The sequence below is a fragment of the Mytilus galloprovincialis genome, chromosome 5 (genome assembly GCF_965363235.1).
Source record: "Mytilus galloprovincialis chromosome 5, xbMytGall1.hap1.1, whole genome shotgun sequence".
NCBI lineage: Eukaryota > Metazoa > Mollusca > Bivalvia > Mytilida > Mytilidae > Mytilus > Mytilus galloprovincialis.
The window spans coordinates 44,908,886-44,928,877 of NC_134842.1; the positions used below are offsets into that span (position 1 = coordinate 44,908,886).

General features: G+C 32.4%; 2 long non-coding RNA genes across 3 annotated transcripts; both read right to left on the minus strand.

Annotated features, from left to right (window-relative positions):
* Positions 1-7,156: 7,156 nt before the first annotated feature.
* LOC143074545 (uncharacterized) lies at positions 7,157-9,555 on the minus strand. Of its 2 annotated transcripts, none has more exons than XR_012977926.1 (3): positions 9,495-9,555; positions 8,004-8,068; positions 7,157-7,400 (listed from the first exon to the last, which is right to left on the minus strand). It is a non-coding gene; the product is annotated as an uncharacterized LOC143074545 (long non-coding RNA). The 2 variants fall into 2 exon arrangements; XR_012977927.1 differs by lacking the exon at positions 9,495-9,555 and adding an exon at positions 9,103-9,332.
* A 6,275-nt stretch (positions 9,556-15,830) lies between these two features.
* LOC143074546 (uncharacterized) lies at positions 15,831-19,249 on the minus strand. Its single transcript, XR_012977928.1, has 3 exons — positions 19,054-19,249; positions 17,059-17,256; positions 15,831-16,177 (listed from the first exon to the last, which is right to left on the minus strand). It is a non-coding gene; the product is annotated as an uncharacterized LOC143074546 (long non-coding RNA).
* Between the last annotated feature and the right edge of the window lie 743 nt (positions 19,250-19,992).

A 19,992-nucleotide genomic window follows, 5' to 3' on the forward strand; every position in this document is an offset into this window, starting at 1 on the left:
CTGTTCTGTTGTCGGTTTGTTGTCTCTTTGACACATTCCCAATTTCCATTCTCAATTTCATTTATTTGGTTCAATTTTGTCTCTAAATATCGCTGATGTGAAATTTACTTGCAAGACTATACATGCTATAAATCGACCTCATTTAATCCATATGCATACTACATAAAAAAAAAGCTATTTGACTAGAACGACTGAAATCGACAACACATACGTTTTCCAATCACAAAATGATTAATCAGTACTATGCGTTGGTGTCTCTATTCACTAGCGACAGGATTTCGTAGTCGGATATATTTTTAAAATACTAGTATAGGGGTCTAACCTATAATACTAGATTGTGTCCAATCCCCAAAAGTGACATTTTGACTTAATGAATTCGCATGGCGATTTGTGCCTGTATACATAGCAAGAGACGCTTTCCCTGTAGGTGCATACAGTCAGCCTTCTTTTGGAGTTCATGTAATTCCCTCAGTGTCTGTTTGTGACATTGATTTGTCTCTTCTTGATCAATTTGCTAGATGTGAACATCGGTAAACAATTGTTGCCTTAATTTAATGAAAATACTTGTTTTATACAATAACGATCATCTATAGTTTCGTTCCTTTTAAGTGATAAAACAAGTTTAACAAATAAGTGTCGTTATTTTACGATAACAATTATCTATAGTTTCGTTCTTTTTAAGTGTTAAAATTAGTTAAATAATGGAGGGTAAGCTACTCGTTTTTATGATTTAATTTTTCTACATGTATAACACCTTTGTTTTCGTAATGGATAACGTAATACTATTCTATGCATTTTCAAAAGTGAAATAATTCCAATGGTTTAACATGTATATCTGGAGCTTTCGAACGTCAATAAAGTTCATGTTTAATTGTAAAGAAAAGTTGATACTTACATCAATTTCAATATTTGATTTACAACTTATATTGACATATACACTTTTTGATACTTATACTATTTTATACATACAGATAATGGTAAAAGGTGTAACAGTTGTAATCGTTATTCAGGTAAGTTTTCGTACTATTACGAAAATTGTATTGTTTGTTGATCAGGGTTATAGTGATTAACATTTTAAATTATACGTTAACACCATGATTAATGATAACTTTATGTGATTTAATAACATTGTAGTTTAGTTGGATGGACCTCTTATAAATAATAAAATTGAGAAAAGAAATGGGAAATAGTCAAAGCGACAACAACCCGACCATCGAGCAGACAACATCCGAAGGCCACCAATGGGTCTTCAATCTTATAAATGTTTTCATACTTGTATAACTTTCATACAGAAGAACAACTATCAGAAAATTACAATTAACGTACTAATGAAAAAAACATATCATGTGACAATAGCATTAGAATATGAAATGTTTTTATAAGTTATATGATTTGCTACTGATCCCATACGGATCCATAGAGGGTTAGTAAAAGTTATGTTGAAAAATAAACAATGAAACACAACAACATCGATAGATGACGTCACCATTGACGCGTCATGAACCCCCTATGAATTCTACTAACCCCATACGGTCTCATAGGGAGTCACCACGTGACGGCGTTAAACCAATCACAAAGTGATATTTTACCCACGGTGCGATAACAACAATTATAGTGGTAAAATTACGGAAATATTGGCAAACCCTAAAATATAGGCGATCTTGCTTCCCTAAATTAAAGTCAAGGTAGAGTAGCAAGGAAGACGTCACACCTGTTTCGAAGTTTGGAGGTGTAGAGGATAACAAGTTTAATTTCCCCGTTTGATTTTGGTATATACTTTGAAAACGTATTAAATAAACGATGGCTTTGGTGAAAGTATACAATTTTCGGTATATATGTACAGTGATAAAGAATATTGTATTAATCTTGGTTAACAATTCAAATTTTGCTCTTGTAGGATCTGAATTTCGTAGATGTTACAGCGTTGTATGCGGGGTAAGTCAATTTTCTATATAACTTTATGGCTATAGTAGCGTCTGGATGCACGGCCCCCTTTTATGTATTGTTTAATTAGTCACTCATTTTTTCTTTATTCTTTTTGTCCAATTATCTGTTTTATTTATATTTGTTGCTTTTTATTTTCTATATTGTTAACCAAATTACACCCTGATGTTTGTGTATTGATATTACATGTAAATAACTATCATTATATATTAAAAGAAAATGTTTATCCGATAGAATAGTTATCAAAGATACCAGACTTATAATGTATTACGCCAGACGCGCGTTTCGTCTACACCGACAGCACACTCTAAGTGTTTGGTGTTTGAAAGTTGAACCGAGCAAATTACTCATGATTCCTTTTTTATTAGGTTTTGATATTCAAAGTTGGTTCAAATTGAATGAATTATCATTTGCTTATTCACAAGGTTCGTTTGACTTTGACATGTAACATAGGCAAATTGATTCTTTATATTTTAATTTTATCTATCAGTCTCTTAGAAATATATTTTATTGATACACGTATTGCTATCATACTTAGAACACATAACAAGTAGATTCCTAAGAGGGTGTAAAAGGGTTATTTTCGTGCAACGTGTTTTGCCATTTTAATTTTACGTGCAGACTTGAAAAAGGTTCGTGTTTCGTGAAATCGATAACAAGATCAACTTGTAAAAAACTTTAAATCGGTCGTTCATCGTGAAATGGCAATTTTATTACGCATATTTCTGTGGACATACCCCTTTACACCCCTCTCCTAACAGCAGTAACAATACATAAATCAAGGGAACTAACACATTGAACATTTGTATAACAGAAATGTCTTTATAATTATTTATTGATTGACGTATGCATACATAATTTACAATCTCATTTCTATATTTAAGCTGAAAGGTGTGTGAGAAGATGCATGTGTTCTGGCGGTAAGTGTTGTACAACTATTTTTCTATTTTGTGTGCCTTTAGGTATATTGATGGTGTACTTTCTCTTAAAAATAATAAATTCAGTGATCACTTACATTTAATTAATCCAGTGAATTTGAAATTAAAGATACTACCGACACAGATAAATCTGCTTCATATTTAGACCTTTCTCTCGAAATGACTACTGATGGCCGGTTAAATACCAAAATTTATGACAAACGCGATGATTTTAATTTTTCTATTGTCAACTTTCCATTTCTGTGTAGCAACATCTCAGCGGCACCAGCATATGGAGTATATGTATCTCAATTGACACGTTACTCTAGATCTACCTCAGAGTATGTTGATTTTGTTGAACGAGGAATACTGCTTTCTCAAAAGTTGCTAACTCAGGACTAGGAATCAATCAAATTAAGGTCATCACTCAAGAAATTTTACGGTCGCCATCATGAGCTGATTGACCATTATGACAAAAGTGTGTCAGAAATTATATTTGATATTCTTCCTCAGTCATACTAACCTTCCATCCTTTCCGAACTGAACAAAGAAATAACACGGTGGGAACCGTATAAGGTGCAGGAAATGCTTACCCTTCCGGAGCACCTGATTTCACTCCCGGTCTCTAGTGGAGTTCGTGTTGTTTCTTATTAATTATCTATAACTGTTTATGTAAATGTCTTTTGGTTTGATGAGTCTTTGTTTACTCCTTGGTTTTGATTGTTATTCTTTCACATTTCGTAAGCGGTGTGAGAAAATTTTTTTCGGCATATGATTGGAAGAAATTTGATAATGATGTAAAATTTTCATGATTTCTCCTGAATTTCATATCTTGACGTTTTGAAAGAAGACTACCATGCCTGATGACATCACATAACTGTCTGTGAATCTTTGAAAATGAAGGGTAAATAACATAAAAGAAACAAACAGACTTCACTACTGTAACTCTGTATCACCATATTTTTTTCACTCTCAACAGTTAAATTCAAATTTGAAAAGCTCGGCAAGCCTCGTGCTTTTGATATTAAAATTTAGCTGTCTCTAGTGGAAAAAATACCATTAAACACTTGTTGCAGTGATGAAATTTATATGAAACGTTTATAAATATGAAATTTATTCATTGATGTGCATTTCTGGAGCTAAATTGACAATACCAAAAAATATATTATATTTTCGTCATCGTCATTACAAAACAATAACGCATGTACAAGTTGAATTATAGGAGATTTGAATATAAGGATTTAAAACAAAATGAATAATAAAGTGTCTAACCATTTTGACGTATCAAGAATCTAACTTTTAACATGTATTGAAGCATTGCAAAATGCAGTGAAGCAGTTAATTTTCAAAAGATTTACTTCTTCCTTAATACAATACATTTATAGAAAGCAAATGTAAATTTTAAGCAACATGTTTCTTCGAGTTTAAGAGGCGAAATTTTTAATATAGCAATCATGATCGTCTTTATCTATTTTGAATTGCAGAAAATCGTGGACAGTGCATGAAACACCGCAGGTAAGGGATATTCATGAAGTTTGTATTTATTTGAATATAGATATAAAAAGATGTGGTATGATTGCCAATTGGTAACTCTCCATCCAAGTCACAATTTATAAAAATAAACCATTATAGGTCAAAGTGAGGTCTTCAGCATGGAGCAGAATATTTCATTGAAGAGTAACTGTTTTCAATCTTTATATAGAAGAAATTGATGTATAAAACACTTCTTATACATACATGTTTGTAGAATTTGAATGTACTTGATATAATCAAATTAACTAATGTATCATATCTTTTATATCATCCTGTCATTATTTTATCTTAAATTTCAGAAGTTGATAAAAGACACAGAGTGAGAATCCAAGATATCTTCAAGTGAAATAAAATAATTTTTCATATTTATTTCTTAAATCTCTTTGGCACACATAAACAGCTCTGAACTTACAATACATGTTTAAGTCTTGACCTGCTAGCTGTTATTGCTTTATTGTTTTGTTTTAAATAGAATAATTGTCAGAAGATGTATAATGTTTTCTTTGAATTATCACGTGATCTTTGGTTAGGTCTTGGTGTCTGGATGGTCAATGCAGACCGAAATGATGTATCTTTTATCTATCAGCTCTCAGGTGGTGAAATTCGAATGCCGAATTTAGCAGGTTTAATCGAATCAAAATTTAATGGCAAGTATTGCTAGTTTTCCTACCTTTCTCCGCACACCATGACTACCTAACCAATAAAAACTAACCACCACGAAATATCTCTGAAGTGCTGAAAGTGGAATTTAACACCAAGCAATCAATTAACTGTTAAAAGACTGATTGATCGATTGTTAGTTGCTTAACGTCCAGTGGCAAATATTTCAGGAATATTCAGGACGAGAACAAGTTAACAATAAACACAATAGGTAGGTAGTTATAATGGAGGATGATGGTCGGGGAAATTTGGACTGCCACTGGAAAATGAGGGTATATTGGATAGAGGCAGAAATTTTGCCTTGCAACAGGCCACCTACGGACCCCTCAAAGAGTTATTGCAAGGGTTCTTAACGTGCAAAGAGCGTGGTACTCTCTTTACACGAGACATCGGATTTAACGTCCCCCTTCTGACCGGACGTTACTGCGAACTTGATACATCCCGCACAGTCAAACGGACACCCCACTTCGGCAAGCGTTTTACTACCGGTCGGGAGAAGACAGTGACCATATTTCTATACCCCAGTCACCCTTATGGTAACTGGTAAAAGAGGCCACTCTTGAAATCAATATCATGTGTGTGTAAAGGCCACAATAATCAATAGTTTCTAATAAGTATTCAGCTGAAAACAACAGTAGCTTGTATTTTTCGTCTCTGCAAAAGGGTATTGCGTTGAAAAACAGAAACACATATGTGATACAAAATTAAATTAATTTGTATTCCTTACAGTCATATACATTGAAGTGTTGAAACAAAAAAATATTTTTTTTAAGATTATGTCCCTTATCCTAGAGATACGTCCTAAATTTAAATTATTTGCCTAACTGTTGTTTGTTATTTTTTATCTATTACAAATAAACCGTTTTTATTAGAAGTATTGGTTTTCCAAGCCAAAGTTTTTGTATGTTTAAATAAGAAGATGTTGTTTGATTTTCAATGAAATACAATCTACCAGTGATAAAAAGGCGAAGATACAGACAATAATACGCCACAGTAAGGTCATCGGCTATGAGTAATATAATGCAGCTGAGTCAACTGAAAAGACCCAACATTACAAAATAAGAAATCATTTAAAAAGGCAAAAATCAATTGCTGATCAGCTTGTTAAAATGATCAAGCAAAATGGAGACAGCTATTGCTGAACAAATGATGAAATAAAGGCATCTGACTGGGAACAGATACGTACAGATTTTGACAATGTTTCACATGTTTGTGATAACAACCCTTTCTTTAACCTTGGATTGTAGTGTAACAGTCACGTGAGTTTGTAACGGCTGGTGATTTTCAGGAAGAGCAAACATACCAAGTCAAAGGATAAATTTTAGTCAGCTAGGTCACTATTGCACATACTCCCCAAAAATTTTTCAATATGTTTGTGAACAATATATTAATTTTCTGACTGTCCATTGCATGTATCTATCATATCTCTGAATAAATTACAGTTCTAAGCAATACTAGGTTAGTCCTCGAAAAAAATGTTGATAACAATAGTTATATCGTGATATCGGTTTAACTAATCTTGTAGTTATTCTATCCGTGACAACAATATCATAGCGTGTACAAATGTTTGATGAACATTTTAAAGTATTACCCAGACAATACACATATGTGCCAAGTCAGGGGTATAGCAATTCCTTTTAATTCATTCGGTTGATTGTGTGTTTGTTAGTTTTTTTGGACTCCCCACTTTTTGAACTTGTATTGTGATTCGGTATTTTTGTTATAATTCTTTCAAATCATTGTGGAATGAAGCTAGATATACATCCAAAAAGACATATATTAACATACCGAATTTATTCATCTTTTTTTTGAAAATTAAAAAGAATATAATTACCAAAATTGAGAAACCTTTGAAATTTACATAATATAGTATTCAGCAATCTGTATAATTGTTCACAGCTGGTAAAAGATTTGTTTTTCCTTTGCCGTGCTTTTTCAAGAACAAGGATTCACTGTAGTTTCATGGTTCTCCAGTTGATATTATTTTCAGAAATGTCTATAAAAATAGGTGAACAAAAATACTCATATCCAAGGCATTATCAAATTGTGCAACTCCATGAAAACTGACAAAATAAAATTATATCAATCAACGAAAAAAAGTATAAAAACCTACTGATGTTTTTTATTTGATATTTTATTTTTTTGGAGATGGATACAATGCATGACACCAAGTTGCACAAGTTTCTAAAACGTCCGACAACCTGACGAAATTATCTGTTGCAGTCCATCCAGTTCGCCTTTGTAATGCAACACCATAGGACAGCTTACACATTAACGGTCCGGATTTCCAACCAGCACTATCAAGATAGCAATTCCAAGAACAATTAAGAAAACAGGAAAAAGGTCCTTAAATGAAGATAATCATTTTTAGCATTTAATTGCCTTTATATTGTTCTTCAGAAATATTTGGAGCATCACAATTATGTTCATCTTTCTGATATTAACTGCCAAGCTGTTTGTCGAGGTTACGATTTTTTTCCGTTTACGAAAACAAAATTTGCTATAAATATTGAAAGTCCAATTTAAGTGTTTTACAAGGATAACCAGTCATTCAGCTGTTGTTACAAAAATCTAAGTATTCTCCATATTTTAAAAGCTACACTTATGAGTAGGAAGTATTCTGTGTTAAATATATACTACTTTCAGGAATGTGCTTTCTAGCCGGCCGAATTAGTGGTGTTACACCTAAAGATCGATACGTGTGTGTGTGTGTGTGTGTGATTATTTCGTAACGGTGAAAGAAAATTATAAATTTTATGGTTGAAAATTCTCAACAGAATATTCAAATGAATCTTGTCGTATCACTAATATCGAAACGGCTTTCTATTCATGCATTCTGTGAAAATGATTTTTCTAACTAGTTCCAATTCAAATGATTAACATGTACTTATGATATCACGTATTTGTAACTTGTTAATGTTTCTGTCATAACAATGAATGTATATTTACCTTCCATACTAGATAAATACAAAATTGCCACTACAAGAAATATGAAAAAATCACATCCCATGATTCTACAAAAGAAATTTTGTAATCAATTTATAAAATATATTTGTAAAAGTAGCAAAACGACGAATGGTAAAGAAAATTAAAAAAAGTTTACCAAAAGATGAAGTATTAATTTGAAAGTGTAAACTGTTGTACAAATAGAGATCAGTTTTACAAATAACACGTCGTGTATCCTAGTCTCACAGAACGAAGCGGGAAGGTGTGAAAAAAGTAAAGTACAAAAATACTGAACTCCGAGGAAAATCAAACCGAAAAATCCCTAATCAAATGGCAAACTCAAACGCTCAAACACATGAAACGAATGGAAAACAGCTGTCATATTCCTAACCAAACACAGGCATTTTCCTATGTAAACAATTGTGGATTAAACTTGGTTTTATAGCAGACCAAACCTCTAAACTTCTCCCTTGTTTGACAATCTCATCACATTCCACTTTATTGACAACAATGTGTAAAAGAAAAGGCAAGAATACAAACATTTACCATTGCACAAAAACACAATGACGGGATGCATAAGTGCGGAGCCACATCATTTGTAAAATGACACCATAAAATCTTAAGCCAAGAAGAAGTTGCCAAACCATGAGAAAACACTATATGACAAGATAAAACAACCGTTTACAAAACAATAAATATAAATATGGATACTTAGCAACACACATAAATACAAATTTTAGTGCATGGTAGCTGAAAAAATGGATCAGTTCAGCAACAATTAAAACAACATCTGTATTTGATAAGAAATATATTGGCAACTATATTTACTGTATAGATATTCCACATTCTCTAAAAGTCCAAACAAATATTTATGTAAAAGTTTAAGTAGTTCAGAAGTGTAAAATAATACCCAATTGAATAATTTTGTAGAAACCCTGGAATAACATTAAAATTAACAATTGTTCTGCAACAAAAACGCACTTCGATAATTAATGTCTCTTCAGTGATGCTAAAGGCCAACATATCTGAAAATCCAAAGCGTGTTTTATAAACGAAAAGGTAATCTACAGCAGAACATTGGAACCGTTTATGTTATCATTACCACTAGATCGATGTATCTGCTTGTGGACTGATAGTCCCCTAAGGTATCGCCAGCCAGAAGCCAGTTCTCCGAATCCGAATACTTTTATAAAACTAAATCCGTATTTTTATGCCAGTGCCGAAGACTATTTTAGTCTCGAGCTAAACTGAAATGCGCATCTGATGCAGAAACATTGTATCGTTGTTGTTATTAAAACAGTTGATTTTATTATAGCTCTTGATAATTGCAGTTACAAATTGGTGTTGTGAAACCCTAGTGAAAAGAAAAGAAAAAAAGAAAATGAATGCATAATTTTTTCTTAGTGCTTATACCAGGCTACTGAAGTTTCAGGTATTTAACAAAATCATTGATATTACAAATTCAAAACAAATAAACAGAAATAATCATCCTACCTGAATCGTTCATATCAAGTAATAACTAAAAAGATGGCGAAAGGTTATGCTATAACATTGATAACTGCTTTAATCTATTGATATAGGTTATAGTGTACTTTCAGAAATTAAATGTGCAGTGTAGTTTTCTGGAAATTGGTTTACTCTAAATACATATTTATATAATATTATGTGATCAATAAAATTAAACAACACCTGGGTAAAAGATGATTGGGATACTTAATGTTTTATAACCGAAGAAATGACCATCGTATAAATCTTTAAGCATTTCCCTTTTTTCATCAATGATTCATGAACTTCAGTTAAAGAATTATGCAGCATCGACATTGTTTTATCTTTATAGGTTATACGATGGCTATTTCTTTATTTTGGTTTGTTGCCTTATCGGCCTGCTATTTTCACAGTTGCATATCAATTATAAAATGGTGGGCCTGACAGGTACATCTTCCAAATGCAGAATATAAAATGTGCAATCAATGTGTGCGACATTTGGGGAGAATCTTTGTAGAACACTGCCCGGATTTCAGCCAATACTGGTTGTGATTCAGTCAGTGTTTGTCTTGTAAAGGAAAAAGCAAAGTATTCGGTTTTTTGACAAGTTCTGTGGAGTTTTCAGATAGTCTATTCCATCTTGGTGAAACCTGTGAAGAGGAAGGCGAAGATTTGTCAAAACACTCGGGAGGTTTTTGTGTTCTATATATGGCAACGAAATTAATAACATTGATAAATAAAGATCAGAAAGTTTTGAAATGCAAAAAAAAAAAAACATTCATTATTATCTGCTGCCCCCAACAAAAGATGCAATGTTAAAGCACATAAAACAAGCCAACTTTCAGATGAAGATTTTAAAATCTGCTCTTGAACACAACACTGGTCCGTTGCCAAACAACTATGGTTGAATTGTTTAGAACGATTTGATCAGTATCAATTGGCTAGACCAACCACCAGCGCTAGATTCCTTATTAATTCTGATTAGCTGTTCATGTAAAGCTGTTTGTGACTACAAAAGATGTTTATGTGTTCGACAAGGTTTATCCTGAACAGATAGCTGTAAATACTCAAAAGCTTGTAGAAATAAGGATTATCAAATCGTTGATATTGCTAACGATGGCGACGAAGAAGATGGAAATGTTGATAATGATAATTCGATAAATGCAGGTGACCGAACTGATGATGATTCTATGGATTGACCTTATGTGTGACCTTAAAATGTGGTGGTTCCGTTGTTCAAAAAAAAAAAATAAAATAAAAAAAAAAAAAATAGAGATTTAGAAACCCTGACAGTTTTTGTGTGTTGACATGAATATTAATAATGTGGTCATTTTTATAAATTTTCTGTTTACCAAACTATGATTTTTTCGAAAAACTAAGGATTTTCTTATCCCGGGCATAGATTACCTTAGCTGTATTTGGCACAACTTTTTGGAATTTTAGATCCTCAATGCTCTTCAACTTTGTACTTGTTTGGCTTAATACATATTTGGATTTGAGCGTCACTGATGAGTCTTATGTAGACGAAACACGCGTCTGGCGTACTAAATTATAATCCTGGTACCTTTGATAATTATTAATATGTCAGTTATTTAATAAATGTGGTGTATAAATTCGTGACAGAATAATGCATTTCTGGTTGCTTATGTTTGTGTTTGTCGTTTATTCTATGTTTTTGTTTTTTACCTTTAAATGTTTTTCAACAGCCTTTAGTTACTTTATGTTCTATGTATCAAAGTAAAAAATATACCATTTTATCAAGAAAACTAGTATGTATGCTTTTTTTCCTTCAAAATCATGAATTTTGGAAATGACCCTTTCTCTTTTTTCTTGGTCCTTTATGATTTAAAAATTAATTAAAAATTAGCCTACGTTTTAATAAGATATGATTTGTTCCACTTAATAAAAATAAAAAAATTTATATCTGCAAATATGCCTAAAACAAAATGTTTGATATACTCTTAAATAATTCCCCTTTTATCCCCTTTTGGACACTTTTAAAAAAAAAACAACACCTCTTAAAATATTCTACAGACATTACTCTTTAAATGTATGCAAAAAAATTGCAGTACCCTGGGATGTAACACAGAATTGAAATTTTGCCCTACCAACTCACTGTGCTTAAACGGCTGTGGGTAACTTAAGTTACCCACAGCCCAAGATGGCGGACTCTAAACTCGTTGATATTTAATTCATACAAAATGTACCTTTTGCGACGTTTTTCATGCAGAATGTAAATATTTATAGGATTATTGAATAAATAAATGACTAACAATTACCATAAATTTGTTAATATAGAGTTCACTAAAGCGCAAGGTCAACTTTAAAAAATGCATAAGATGTCCGTAACTTTTTTATCGAAACTAAGCAGGCTGTCCGTAACTTTATTTTTAGATGTGGGTAACTTTTGATTTAAAATTTTAAGAATTATAATTTCAACAATTAGAAGACAATTAACATCATATTTGTAACCTTCGCGGCCGTTTATACTACTCATTCCCCACCAAATGTGATTTTATTAACGCATCATACTTACACCACAGAAGTTTTATGTGGGGTTTGTGGTACTCCATCCTGGTTATGGTTTGAACTTTTATTTACTGATGTGCGTCTTATCGACGTTTTTCGCTTGTCAGACCAAGGCTTTTCCATACCGTGGCTCTTTAATGTTTTGAGTTTAATTATATGTTTGCGGTTTACCTTCACCTCTGTTTCTTTCTATGTGTATTTTGATGAATACTCTTTGACGCGGCTCGGTATTTATACACCCCACCAGTTAGTTATAGTGTTATTTTGATGAATACTCTTTGGCGCGGCTCGGTATTTATACATCCCACCAGTTAGTTATAGTGTTATGATTTTTTGAATATGTTTCCTAGTATGTTTTTTTTCTCTCTTTGTATGTTATCAGGGGTTGTTAGACTATTAAATTATCCTGTTGTCCTACGTAGTTATTTATATTTTTATAAACTATGTCGAATTGTTACACTATGTTGACTGCTCTTTTCCTTTTATTGTCACTGACTTTTACCTATTGTATCTTTTAGTTTTATTCAGTTTAATGAGATTTAATGCAACTTGCATACAAATGAAATATGCAGCTAGCTTTAAAACTAGGTTTATTCATTTATACAAAATGTCCTTTTTTAAAGTTTTCCCGTTTACTGTAAATCTTGGCCAGGGTGCCGCAATATCACCGTGCTCAACGTCCCAGTGTGTCCAGATTGACACCCCTTTTATTTTACTGTCAATGCTGATGGGATTTGTTTTTGTGGGGATGAGAGAAAAGTGTTTTTGGCTTTTTCAAAAAGACGGAAAAAGTTTGTGCACTTAAGTCTCGTATAGTCTATCCACTGCATGCCTGGGCAATTTGGGTTCCCCTCCAAAATCCCGGATTCACGCTACCCTTGTCGTTGCTGGCAGAAAATCAGTAAGTGTATACATGCTACATGTATGTGTAAAAAATACTTGTGTAGTCTACTTGTTCAAAAATAAAAACGAACAATGATGTTTCAACAGTTTATCTGCTATGATCGGAAACAACCCTCCGAACTAGGCGATTTGGGTACCCCGACGTTTTACAAAATGAAACCCGAGTTTTGCGGATTTATCGTGATTTTTTTCATATTTTTCCCAATTTTGTCTTCCATCGATACAATGAATTATATCATACTAGACATCTACTTCGTTTTGTGAATATGTATTCGATGCAATCTCTATCATCGGTTTAAACATTACATCCGCGTATGTCGATTCTTTGAAAGTTACGGACATCTCTATTGGTATGATGAAAAAAGTTACGGACAAGTTGTTTTGAAGTTACGGACAGCCTAAGTGTTTTTTAAAATCGTGCTGTGATCGTTTATTTTGTAGAATTTAATCACCTTTCCAGTTTAGGGGTTTCCCTAAACGATTAATACAACTTTTAAATTCAGTTGTTTAATTGATGCATTCGTGGTATTGTTATTCTATAGGAGAAAAGTATCTAACCGACGCAAGGCGGCTCCATCTTGGGCTGTGGGTAACTTAAGTTACCCACAGCCGTTTAAGCACAGTGCAACTGATAGACTACTTTTGAAAACTATGATACTATTAACAACATGAATATAGATAGTAAGATGTATGTTAGTGTCAATCATCCAACTCTTCATTCAAGTGAAAATGTGAAAACAGAAAACAAATGTATGTCATCAGTTCACTTATGTTTCACCTTGCTCAGTCAAAGTTAACTTCATACAAATTTGGCTTTATTGTTAAGTATTGTTTGGTCATATACATTTTCCACTTTGTCAGTTCTAATACATTGTTTGCTTTCAAATATTAGGCTTTGATCGTTTCTGATGAAGATGAATGAAAAACTTGGATTCGGAAGTGCGAAATGAATTCAATGAAATATGAACATTTTTCCTTTTAGATACTTAGGATTTATATTTCTTCCTGGTGTCAATTTTCGTTTATTTAGTAAAACTTACTTGTTCGTAGTTATTTAATTTCTAAGTTTTTCCAAATTCTGCAAACAAGACTTTGCCGTTTAAACAGGCAAGTTCAAACAGATAACGGGTTCGGTAACACGAAATTCCTCTCACAGTCTCAAGTACATTTTGTACTTTAGTTTGAACATGAGTACCTTGCACTGCACCGAAGAAAAATATCACTTAAGTATTTTTTATATATTTCAAAGGAAATTTGAAATTTAAAAAGCTTAACTCACTAATGAGCTGATGATTGCAACAACCATTTTGGACCATTGTGTCGCAAGGTGAACTATTTTAGAGGATAATAGATATTGAACTCCCGCAGTATCTTGTGCATCAAACTATCGCCACCTCTACATGCTCTTGGTAATCTATTAGATACGATGAATGGAATTTTATGCAAATCATAAAAGAAACAAGCGGAAAGTGTCCTACATTATTTTATCAATTCGTGAAATAGTGCACGTAGTCCTTGATTTCATTAGTGTAATGCTGTATTTAGTCTCTTCGTACGTTCGGCTTCAAGATCAAACATGTCAAATGCACATTGATAATTGTATCCACCGATATTGTGTTTATATGCATGATATGCAAGATAAATACAACTTCTATGAAACGTACTATTAAACCCATGCTGTTTAACAAGAAAAAAGGGTAGAAAAACACAAGACCGACATTCAAACTCATAGATCGAAAATATCAACGTCATGGCTAAAAAAGACAAACAGACACACAATTGTACACAAAACATAACATAGAAAACTAAACACTTAGAAACACGATACCCACCAAAAGCTAGGGTTGGTATGAGGTGCTCCGAAAGGCAAGTAGATCCAAGTAGATCCTGTTCTTCGTGTGCCACCCGTCGTATTGCTCATGCAATCACAAACCCGGTTATAATCCTCTTCGGTAGGTCACATTCGTGAAAAGGGAATGTGGTTTTAGTTACGACATTAGGAACGAAAGATATTAGAAGAACATATCCGATATCATCTGTGAAACGGATATTTTATAATCGTCAATGAAGTTGTGATGGAGTCCGTACAATTTACGAAGAGTTGGCTTCAACTTCACAATTTGGAACTCTCGTAATACCTTCCTTGTGTGAAACAAACCTCTATATCAATGATAGGAAATACAAGCCCGGAATATCGCATCAATAAAGAGATACTACATAGAAATGGAAAGTTCACAATTAGGAAGCTGAAATCATTTCTTATGTGTTCAATCAAATTTTAGATGTAAGTAAAGATATGATTCAGACATAACTGTATCTGTTGTATTATTTATCTCTAGTTCGATGGGATCAGATGCAAAAGTATCCCTTTTATATGTACCCATTGTCCAAAATCTGAAATTGAATGCAACAATTTTATCATTATTATTATCAACAATCTATTACATATCTTATATATCCATTAATTGAGGGGGAGCTACAGTAACACTCCAAGCATCTTAGTACGAACGCACCTTTCTCTGTTTTTAAACAATATCTATGTATCAACTGAAGCAGTAAATGATGAAAAGTATCAAACCAACAATGTTAAAGGCAAATATATATTACTAGTAACTCTTTATAACTCGCACCTTTTTTTCACGCAGGCCACATCTACTGAATTGTTTGATGATTTAGTTATATCACTGCAACCAAACAGCACAACAAACATGACTGTGAGAATCAGAATACATGAAAACATATGACTAGTAAAAAGGATCTAATGTTCTGACAATTTCATTGAATTCCGAAACACTAGCGCATTTATGACTTAGAGTGAAAAAAAACCCGTCACGAAAATAAATACAGAGACATATGTGTTTATTGTACACATGAAGAGTAAAACAAAGTATATCATGGATATCATTTAATCACATGAAGGAATTTTGGAAATCCTCATTGTATAAACACGTGGTGATGCTTGTAAATAAATAGATAAACAAACAAACAAAATCTTCATCATACTTCATCTTCTTTTCTACAAGTTTGTATTATTTACAGCAATAGAACCGCACGTCATTCAATGCCGTATCATCGCCTACTCCTTGACGTGGTGCCATTCTAACTTGCATACCACATATAGCAGATCTTTCAGGACATGTTTTACTCCAAGCTCCAAATTTCCCTCTAGTTCCAGATTTACCTAAGTCACCTTTCTTTCCACCATTGATTTTTCTGCACTTAAAACGTACAGAGTTTGCAGATGTATCATCTCCAGTACCCTAAACACAAACATACCACTGCATCAAGATAGATACGACATTTATCTTCTTGGAACATGTAAATTTTATGTAAAACATAACTGTCGAGAGTTGACAGATACCTAAGATATGAATCTATTTGGACATTAAGATTCATTGTTCCCGGTTACCACGAAATCCCCCCAAACTAGAACCAACGAATAAAAATCCACGGTGCATGGATCAACCTATGGGGTATATTTGTTCTAACTGCAGTTATGTAACAGGGAAAAAGACTCGGTGAGTAATATTTTTCTATCGGTTCTTAATCTAATTCAAAATTAATGCTGTATTACCTTTATAAGAAATGACTTCATATTCATACTATTATTGTATCCATTATTTTGATAGATTTATACACGTAACAATAGATAGCCTGTATTGTATTTACTACGAATATATAATCAAGTCAAATATTCAAGTTACCTATTAAATGGTATGTGGGTTACCGATTTAGTTGTATGTGGGTTACCGATTAAGTTGTATGTGGGTTACTGATTAAGTTGTATGTGTGAATCCATGCCTATGATGAAAACATTTTAACAGATATGTTTAAATTTGAATGAAAAAATTCATGATATATCTTTTACGAGAACAAGAATAGATCAATCACGAGTATTATGAATATTAAAGATTTCCTCAATCCACGAAAATGGTTTTGACAATTCTGATTAATCTTTCTGGACCAAAAATTAAGTAAATGAACCATCCTGTAATATAAAAGTTGCATGATTGACGTAACTTTGTGTTTAACCAGGACCATTGCAAAATATGTTACGATGCTGGTAGCAAAACTAAGTGTAAAAAAACAAAATGAATGTGATTAAAAAGAAATGTACAGCTTTTCACAAAATACGGTATACCTGTTTTGGTTGAACTTGTAGACGAAAACTAACCAGGCGTTTACCAGATCGACAATTCATAGCTTTTGTCCATCGACCCCAGGGACCTTCTCTCGCTGTTATAGTACCACCAGTATTTGGAGCGCTAGTTCCCCTTCGACATTTAAGTCGGATAGCATTTAAGCCACTGTCGTCTCCTTTTCCTTGTTTTGGTGCTATCTATAGAATTGTTTTGTTTAATGATAATTGAGAAAATTCAACTTTCCTATGAGTATAAAGCTGAGGCAGCAAAAACACATACATAGTACCATAAGTTTTGAAGTGCAGTATATATTGAATATTTACATTGATCACTTTACATTTGTAATGTACCTTTTGGAGGCATTAACCCATCAATAATTCTATGTTTGTAAACATTCCAAAGACAACAACTCTAATACGTGTTCATATAAGTTTGAACAAATTTCATTAAATATTCCACATATTTTGTTTGCTCATATCCTTTTTTATGTTTTTCTTGTATGGTAAGAAATGGAACAAGAAACAAGCAAAGGTCTACATCTATGACGTCAATTTGACATTGACCTCAATTTTCAGAAGACTATTAAAGAGGCTGGGGCATCTTAATTAAAATTGATTGATTTTTTAATAATTTGTCCAAATGAGGTTTTTATCATGCTGTTTTCAAAAATATAATAAAAAGTATAGGTCACCAAACTTTTTGTTCACGCTACAGGTTGTCCAAAATTTTCAAGTTTTTTAAATATTATGCATGGAAATTCCGATTATGTTTAATAAAAAAAACTACACAATAAAATAGTAGGATAAAATGGGAGAAGATAGATTTTATGACCTGTTTTTAGATAATAAAAAGAAACAGATGGGGTAGCCGATCTTGTTTTCTTTGTACCTACGAGGTAAATTCACAACACTTTCTATTTGAAAAAAAAAACTTTATCTGAGTTATCTCCCCTTGTTTGTCAAAGTTAAAAAAAATAATCAACCACAAATATTGTTTTTTGAGAAATTACAGCCGTTATTATGATAAAACACACAATTTCCTTTATTTATATTAAAAGTCTAATATGTAAATTGTATACTACTCTCAAAATTTGCACATTTCAAAAATCTACAACAACATGTATAAATATATCTTCTATGAATACGTAATTCAAGCATTATAAGAACCCTCGAAAAACAAGATAAAACAAGCAACAAAACAGATGTGGAAAACATGGCTATATGTATACCTTACAACAAAATTATTTTCAATTACCAGTGTGTATTTTTGTATTTGGCGGCTTTCTGTTCAGTGTTATGGTGTTTTCTTTTAATTGTGTAACATCTCACAGCGGTATACTATTATGCCTTTTTTTATGCCCCCTCATTTTGTTGATTTTGTATAAAAATTTACATTGTATCAGAAATCAAATTTATTCGTTCAGCGTATGTTCAAATGCATCAATAAGTTTTTTGATTAAATTAAGCCACTTCAACTAATATTTTATGGTGTGTCTATCTATGTTGTAATGTTTGTTGATCTCGATTTTTTTACATAGATTAGACCCAAGGTTTTCACGTTTTAAGTGATTTTACATTAGTAATTTTTGGGTCCTTTATAGCTTGCTGTGCAGTGTGAATCAAGCCTTGTTGAAAGCCGTACTTCGATCTTTTATAGTTAAAATTTTACACATTGTTATCACATAGACGGAGATATGTCTCATTGACACTCATACCACATCTTTTTATATCTAGTCTAGAATCAGCTAATTGTCGTTGTGCGTTATTTTTTCTTTCAAATTTGCGTTGATGGAAAAGTGTTTGATAAATTCCGTCGAATATCCATACCTTATTTTTACAAGGTGAAAGATTTAAAGCGTGACGAAAACTTATTTACCTAATAAATGCTGGGCTATATTGAACCATAGTTATCCTCTTCGTATTGTTGTGTGTGTTTTTGAATTGTGACTTTATCTTACATGTGTCATGATTGTTGTTCTATAAAAAAAATGTTACCTTCAATAAAAACCCACTTGCATGATATCCCCTTGCACAAAATTCAGTTCTACTCCATTTTCCCCTACGTCCTCCATTTTTTACCGACAAAACTCTTGTCACACTTCTTTGGGCAGATTTAATGGTGTGACTGCGAACCGATGAACCTTTTCTATGGGTTGATAGAACCGATACAACAAGGCATATACTTATGAAACATAACATATCCCTAAAATACAGAGCATTATGATAAAATAGACATGACTGAATCTGTTGCAACCAACGTTTTTAAAACATATTTATTGATTTAGCACTATAATTATAATTCACTATAGAAATTATCGTTCATAAGTGATAAACCTATATGGTGTTCACAACAAAAAAAAAGTTGTTTGACGTCACATCTTGAGTATTAATAGTATTATGGCAATGTTAAGTTACCGTAAAATGTATGTTATGTTACGAGTTTGTTTTTAATTCATCATGCTTGTTTTTTTATGCGTTTAAAACGATTGTCGCTATCTCGCTGTCTTTATATTTCAAGTACCACCTCTAAAAATTTGTGGATCATGTCGTGCTTTGGTCTGTATGTCCGTTTTATATTCCTTTCGTCCTGCACAAAGTTTTTTGTCAACTAATTTTACCACGAAGTTGTAGTTATATAAGTATGACTTTAAGTACAAAGTCATGCTAATTTTAGTTAATCTATTTATTTTTTTACTTTGATTTTACGGTTTATTTATCATAACCACTTGATATACTTATACAATACATATCAACAGGTTTAGATTTTGGTCAATGATTTTATCATGAAATAAATGAACATGTTATCTTACGTAACACAATTCAATCTAGAGTAATGCCAAAGTAAAATTTTGAACATGATAACTAAATAGTGCGGAATAAGCATAGTGTGTATTGACACATATTCTTCTTCTTAGTGCATTTTTCGTTATAATC